This window comes from Monodelphis domestica, chromosome 4 (genome assembly GCF_027887165.1).
Source record: "Monodelphis domestica isolate mMonDom1 chromosome 4, mMonDom1.pri, whole genome shotgun sequence".
Classification (NCBI taxonomy): Eukaryota; Metazoa; Chordata; class Mammalia; order Didelphimorphia; family Didelphidae; genus Monodelphis; species Monodelphis domestica.
The window spans coordinates 386,057,065-386,063,064 of NC_077230.1; the positions used below are offsets into that span (position 1 = coordinate 386,057,065).

General features: G+C 42.3%; 1 protein-coding gene across 10 annotated transcripts in view; it reads right to left on the reverse strand.

Moving 5' to 3' along the window:
- The window catches only part of CDC42 (cell division cycle 42), a 51,016-nt gene extending 46,921 nt beyond the window's left edge, over positions 1-4,095 (reverse strand). Inside the window, exons 1-2 of one of the 10 annotated variants that reach the window (XM_056795613.1) lie at positions 3,788-3,936; positions 3,211-3,258 (exon numbers count right to left, since the gene is read on the reverse strand). The gene's annotated coding sequence lies outside the window, so the exon portion shown is untranslated. Of the gene's footprint in view, positions 1-3,210; positions 3,504-3,787 lie in introns of those variants that run through there. The other 9 variants (XM_056795618.1, XM_056795617.1, XM_007491215.3 and 6 more) reach the window with 9 other exon arrangements.
- Positions 4,096-6,000: the final 1,905 nt, after the last annotated feature.

The following is a 6,000-nucleotide window of genomic DNA, read 5'->3' on the forward strand; positions in this document are numbered from 1 at the left end:
CATCCACTGAGCCACCCAGCTGCCCCCAAGCAACTCAATTCTTTATCTACTACAATCCCTAAAATTCTCTGGCCATCCCTTAAAAAGATATGCATTATATTTTTTCAAAGGAAACCTCATTTTCAAAGTTTTAGATTTCCTTTCTAATACTTTGTTGCCAACCAAACTCAAACCTAAAAACAATTATAAATATAGGTGATCTGTATCTTGGCTTATCTCATTTTTGCCACAATAGAATTATTTCTCACTAACCTAAATGAGAATTCCTAATACATCAGTAGTTACTTTATCTATATTGTCAAGGTTGGAGACTTTAGAAAGCACTGACTTATTTCTCTTCTTGGAAAAGCTTTTGACAATCCTATTTTTAGAGATTCCCTTCTAGAAGAAAGGAAGGTGACAAAGGGAAAGAAAATAAAGCAACTAAACCTACTGGAGGACTTTAGTACCTCAAATGTGCCAAAAATTTTAGCTAAAATATTTTTAGATGATTACAAAAAGAAGAGTCTGTTGAAGAAAAGAGACTTCAGTAGATGTCCAGGAATTGGATTCTGGATCTTAAAGGGGAGGGTTTGGAGGAGTTACAATAAAAAAGCTATTAATTTTTAAATGAACAAGATGAGGAAACAAAGACAACTTATACCTAGAACAAGAGAATAGGTTACTATATTTGCAGGTTGGTGACAAAAAGCAAGAGATAATGTTGAGGGGTAGATTAGGAAAAATCATATAAAATCAAAACCATATTATAGTCACTTAAGAAACTTAAAAAATTAAGGAAAAAGAAAAGATGGCTCAGTGGATTTCGAGCCAAGCCTAGAGGCAGGAGGTCCTGAATTCAAGCCTAGCTGGAACACTGCCTAGCAATGACCCTAGGCAAGTCACTTTCTGCTGCCTCAGAACCATACTATTACTAATACACACTATTAATTCCAAGATGGAAGACAAAGGGTTTTGTTTTTTTAAGTATAGAAAATACAGAATTAAAGACCTACCTACCCCTTTAGCAAGGGTTTGTTTACACAAAGGGACATAAATACACTCCTCACTAGATCTACTAAACTTTAAAAGTTAAGTCCATGCAGCAAAGCTGACACAGCTAAAAGGGTTGTCTCAAAAAGAACTCGAGGAGCTTGACTCCAGATCAGTATTTTTTCCATTATACAATATAAACCAGGATGAAGCAATACCATGAAAACCTAGAATAGATTGTAGGTAATTTTTTAAAGGTACCAGTAGACTAAGGGATTAGATAAAATTGTCAAACTAGGGAAAGTTAACCCCACATCTGAGAAATGGCTAAGCATACTCAGCAATTCATTCAAAGTTTGAAAAGTAACCCAACTAGTCACAGGAAGTTGAATCCATCTTCCTTTCTTGAAGAACATAGGGCCAAGGCAACAAAAGAAACACTATCAAGGAGAAATGTATTCAAGGGACTTTATGAGTACCTAGGCAACAACATAGCTTATCTTGAATTTCTAAGATCAGTCCTTAACATTCTGCGGATGTGAAAAGTAAATTCAAAATATTTTATTTCTTCAATCATTTAAAAAACTAGTGGAGCTTCAACACTATCCAGGAAGGGATACAAAGAACATTCTAAATACAGAAAATAAGCTTTACCAAGTAGTGAATTTCACTCAATACCTGAGTGATGTCAGCCATCCCTAAATCCTCCAGATTGCCTTCTTTGGTTCCGAAAATTGAATCTCCCTCTAAACTTTCTGCCAAGTACTTCTGAGATCACTTAGCCTAATGTAGTTAATTCAGCACAGCAGTAAATTGGAGGAAAAGCTGTAGCATTTACAGGTGTTTCAAAGTAGTAATTAGTTAAAAAATAATCATAGGATCATTAATTTAGAGCTAGAAGGGCTCGTAGGGGCCATCTAAACCAAACCCTTCATTTTACAAATGAAGAAAAGTGAGATTAACTTGCCCAGGGTCACAAATACTAAATGTCTAAGGAACACTTTGAACTCAGACCTTCTTGGCTCCAAAACTTTGAGTACTCTATTCACTACACCAAGCTGCTTCTCAATTGAGTATTTTCTGTGCTTATAGAAATTTTTTTAAAGATTCCTTTGCAATCCTGAATTGCTGCTTATAATCAACTACCAATGTCTGTCTGGTCTCAGACCAAAACCCCATAAAATCCAAACTGTAATGATTACTACCATAAAAGGGAAATTTGTAATTAAACAGACATGTATTAAAGTTTCTTTATAAACAGACCAGTCTCATTTCAACATTTCTAAAACAAAGTATTACTCTTTTTCAAACAAGGTCTTCCAGAAAAATTAAGCTATTATATTCTGACTTCCTCAAAATATCACACCCAAGTGAAAAATCTCAGATCAAGTTATATTCACCCAGAAAAGCTTTGTAAGTGTGCTCTTTCACAGCAAAACTGAAACCTGTGTGACTTCAAATCAGTCCTTAAGATCTTCAAGGTACTAAAAAGGAAAAACCAGTTCAAACTACGTGTTCCAACATGAGCTGAGCATACTTAATGAATCTCACAAGTGTCAAATTTTGGAAGTATATACACTTCCCTTACTGCATTTTACAGTCAAAAGATTAGTAATCAGTTCATATCTAATGTTTATATTAAAAACTGAAAGAGGAAAAATTATTCTGTACTTGTTTTTAAGAGTTTCTCACTAGAATCCCAAAATGTAATTTTTAACTGTGAGACGAGTACCTAAGAAGTAAAAGAAAGTACAATTTCACCAGTCAGCCTGCAGAATGGAGGAAAAAAAAAACTTTAGGCTGAAGACCAAATAAATGCTTTTTAATAGGCTATTGAGGGGAGAGGGGAGGGTCTCCGAAGAAAAACAATCTTCACTTTGTCAAATTCACTCAAGAATCCAGAACACCCACCCATAAAAGTTACTATGTGCCAAGCAAGCAAGCAGCCCCTCGAAAAAATAATTTACCCTTATCCTAGTCTAATAGCAACCTTGGCTAGGCTAGAAATTCTGATGCAAGGGAGGCAACAGTACTAGGCTCAAGAAAAAGGACTTTAAAGGGTAACCCATCTCTGGAACAATAGAGTAATCCCCCTAGATTCAAGGATTTTACGGCTAGAATGAAATACGATGCTTTGGAAGCCGGAGTAGTTAACCACCCCGAAACGGAAAAGCAGCAAAACCTAACTAGGGGGTGGTAGTCCGAGCAATGCCCCCATTAAGACATTAAATTTCTCACCCCTTCACTTGTCAATGACGTAATCTTTCACTCGGCATTTCAGGAAGGCTTTTAAAATAAAAAGAACAAAAGAAAACGTGCGCCCACAGGAAGGGTTCAAAGCTTCAGGGGGTGACTAGGAAGGCCGGACAGGGGGCTGGGGCGTCCGCTCCGGGAGGAGCTGCAGCTGAGTCAGGGATGGGTAGACTTGGGGTACACGGGGGCTTCGAGGACGAGCAAGGCGGAGGAGGCAAGGGCTGCAGAGAGGGGTGGGGCAGGAAGGGCGTCGCCTACCGGCCCCGGCCCCAGCCCCAACCCGGACCGACCCCGCTTCCCCAAGGCGGCGGCGGCGGCGGTTCCGCTCCCCTCCCCCAGCGCAGCAAAATGTCCGCGGCGGGCGGCGAAGCAGGAAGTGGGAGCCCGGCCGGAGGGAGGTGGGTAGGCAGGCTACAGCCAGGCCCAAAGGACCCGAATGAGTGGGACACCCCACCCCTCGCTGTGCTCCCCTTCCCCGGCCGGGGCCGCTGACCGCTCAGCCCAACCCGAAGCCCCCCGACGCCCCGACTACCCCCCAACCCCCCATCCGCCCTGACCGGACCTGCCCTCACCACCACAGCGCCCGGGGTCACACCCGCGATCTCGCGGCGCCCCGCGTGCCAGGAACCGAAGGCGGGTTGGAAGGCCATGGAAGTCGGGTTAGGGGGTGGGGGATAATTCGCCCCAAAAAAGAAGCCCCGGGGTTCCCCGCACTCACCTCAGCTTCTCCGCCGGGGCGTTGGCAGCACGGCGCAGGGTCTCCTCCGCTCCCGGGCAGGGGCACGCCGCTGACGTCAACGCGCACTCCACTTGGCGCAATGGTTGGCTGGGGAGGGCAGGCGGAAGTGGAGGAGGTACCGAGGAGGTACCAAGAAGCCAGGGGAGCTGCTGCGCAGCTGCAAGAGGAGCCCTCCTCCCTCTTCCTCCTTCCACGGAGCCCCGTATACCTCGAGCCCCTCCCGCTAGTTGGACAGGCGCAGTGGGGCGAGACACTTCCTCTCTCCTAGACTCCTCCCTAGTACTTTGTTCCTCCGGTAGAAGAAGCCCGTGGATCCAAACCGTAGGAGTTGACTTCTGATCCCACTCCATCCAGCAAATGTTTATTTGTTTCTTTTAAGCCCTTACCTTCGCTGCAGTAAGGGCTGGGCCATGAGATTAAGTGACTTGCCCAGGGTCCCATAGCTAGGAAGTGTCTGAAGTCATATTTGAACCCAGGACCTCCCATCTCTAGACCTGGCTCTTAATCTATTGAGCCATCCAGTTGACCCGTTAAATTTGTTAAGATTCAAAAATGAAACTCCTTGCCCTCCCGAAGTTTCCATCTATCCAGGGAAACCTAAACAAAATAAATCACTAGCATTTATATAATGCTTTTTAAAAAACCCTTTCTGTTCTAAGGACAATCTAGGACAGAAGGGCATGAGCTAGGCAAAGGAGGTCAAGGGACTTAATTGGGGTCACACAGCTAGGAAGTACATATAGCATTTAAGATTTGCAAAGTGCTTTACCAATATTATCTCACTTTATTTGTCTTCCTAGCAAATGGCTCTAGGCCTGCACTCAAAATGACTTAAATTCAAATCTTGCCTCAGATACCAGCTTTGTGACCCCCCCAAGCAAGTCACATTACCTCTATCTGCCTCTGTTCCTTCTCTGTAAAATGGGAATCCTAAGAGTGCCTAGCTCCCAGGGTTGTAATAATCAAATTAAGTAATATTTGTAAAGCGCTTAGCAAATTCTAAAGGTCTATGTCAGTGCTCCTTTTATTATTAGAAACTCTGGTATATTTAAATTATTATATATTTATATAAATTAATATTTATACTTTTTACTATAGTTATTATTTTGTTATTTATTTATAGATGATGAAACTTGGACAACTAGAGGTTAAAAGAAATACCTAATATCTCACAGTTAGTGGATAGAGTCTGACTTGAACTTAATTCTTTTTGACTCCAGATTCAAAGCTGTCCGGACTAGCTCAAAAGACCTAACTGGAGAGGGGAGGCACCAACAGCTAGCTGATGCTTATCTGTGTCATTCATGGGACTAAGCATTTGATTTCTCTTAGCCTCCATGTTTTTAATCTAGAAAATGTGAATAGTAATAATATCTACCTATCCCAGTTATTGTGAAGAAAAAGCTTTTTAAACCTTAGTATGATAAATAAACATTAATACTCCTCCTGAGGCGTTCAGGGAGGACTAGTACCTCTACTCTGAGGGTTCTGCTCTTTTCAGGGCTTCTCATCCACCTTTGGTGTCCACCTTTCACTCAATTCTCAACTATGGCTCCAAGAAGCTACAGTATGCACCAAGGCTATTCCCCAGCCCAAGCATGTGAAGACTTTCTTGATGGAATGGGTACATAAGAACAATCTGTTTCATTGACCATAAAGGTGGCTGAAACAGGTGCTTTGGAACCCCCTAAAGCTTGGTTAGACATGGAAGATGCCACGGTCATTCACTGCCTCCTGAGCCATCACCAGTCATCCTGACTTTTGTCCTGCCACTGGGCTTCAGATGACTCTGGAAGAGTGATACTGATGACTTTATGCAGCTCAGCCTCACTTAAATCCACAGTGGAAAATCAAGAGAATGACCCTCCTGATGTCATTGGTCCTTTTAAAAAAAAATGATGGAATAGCATGTCCTGTTAATCCTGTATACAGTTTGTTTGTACATATTTGGTTACTTATCTCCTCCATCAGTCTGTAAGCTTCTTGAGAGCAAGGACTGTCTTTTGCCTCTTTTTGGATGCCCAGCATTTATCACT